The following is a 230-nucleotide window of genomic DNA, read 5'->3' as shown; positions in this document are numbered from 1 at the left end:
CCGGCACGGCACTTCTGAAAGGTTGCCGACCCCTGTTATGTGGGGTTAGGTAGCCCCCTCCCCACAGCTTCAAGGTGACTAGGGGCCTTGCATCTACAAGGCTGTTTAGGTGACTGTCCCCTGCCCCCCACCACTAGGATTTCTGGGGGACAGAATGAAGATCCCAGAGGGGAGCAGGAGCATGGAAAACTCTTTCCCTCTCACTGCAGCTGCTCAGGCCAGAAGGATCT

This window comes from Gopherus flavomarginatus, chromosome 19 (genome assembly GCF_025201925.1).
Source record: "Gopherus flavomarginatus isolate rGopFla2 chromosome 19, rGopFla2.mat.asm, whole genome shotgun sequence".
Taxonomy (NCBI): domain Eukaryota; kingdom Metazoa; phylum Chordata; order Testudines; family Testudinidae; genus Gopherus; species Gopherus flavomarginatus.
The sequence above is the reverse complement of the archived record's forward strand: the minus strand, read 5'-3'. Positions refer to the sequence as shown.